Genomic DNA, 1,173 nt, shown 5'->3' on the forward strand with positions numbered 1-1,173 from the left:
GGATCGAAAAATTTTCAAAGTCCGAAAGAGTCGCGCATCACTCGTTGGAACGAAAAATTTTCAAAGTCCGAAAGAGTCGCGCATCACTCGTTGGATCGAAAAATTTTCAAAGTCCGAAAGAGTCGCGCATCACTCGTTGGATCGAAAAATTTTCAAAGTCCGATAGAGTCGCGCATCACTCGTTGGATCGAAAAATTTTCAAAGTCCGAAAGAGTCGCGCATCACTCGTTGGAACGAAAAATTTTCAAAGTCCGAAAGAGTCGCGCATCACTCGTTGGATCGAAAAATTTTCAAAGTCCGAAAGAGTCGCGCATCACTCGTTGGATCGAAAAATTTTCAAAGTCCGAAAGAGTCGCGCATCACTCGTTGGATCGAAAAATTTTCAAAGTCCGCAAGAGTCGCGCATCACTCGTTGGATCGAAAAATTTTCAAAGTCCGCAAGAGTCGCGCATCACTCGTTGGATCGAAAAATTTTCAAAGTCCGAAAGAGTCGCGCATCACTCGTTGGATCGAAAAATTTTCAAAGTCCGAAAGAGTCGCGCATCACTCGTTGGATCGAAAAATTTTCAAAGTCCGAAAGAGTCGCGCATCACTCGTTGGATCGAAAAATTTTCAAAGTCCGAAAGAGTCGCGCATCACTCGTTGGATCGAAAAATTTTCAAAGTCCGAAAGAGTCGCGCATCACTCGTTGGAACGAAAAATTTTCAAAGTCCGAAAGAGTCGCGCATCACTCGTTGGAACGAAAAATTTTCAAAGTCCGAAAGAGTCGCGCATCACTCGTTGGAACGAAAAATTTTCAAAGTCCGAAAGAGTCGCGCATCACTCGTTGGATCGAAAAATTTTCAAAGTCCGAAAGAGTCGCGCATCACTCGTTGGAACGAAAAATTTTCAAAGTCCGAAAGAGTCGCGCATCACTCGTTGGATCGAAAAATTTTCAAAGTCCGAAAGAGTCGCGCATCACTCGTTGGATCGAAAAATTTTCAAAGTCCGAAAGAGTCGCGCATCACTCGTTGGATCGAAAAATTTTCAAAGTCCGAAAGAGTCGCGCATCACTCGTTGGATCGAAAAATTTTCAAAGTCCGATAGAGTCGCGCATCACTCGTTGGATCGAAAAATTTTCAAAGTCCGAAAGAGTCGCGCATCACTCGTTGGATCGAAAAATTTTCAAAGTCC

Source organism: Athalia rosae, chromosome 4, assembly GCF_917208135.1.
Source record: "Athalia rosae chromosome 4, iyAthRosa1.1, whole genome shotgun sequence".
NCBI lineage: Eukaryota > Metazoa > Arthropoda > Insecta > Hymenoptera > Athaliidae > Athalia > Athalia rosae.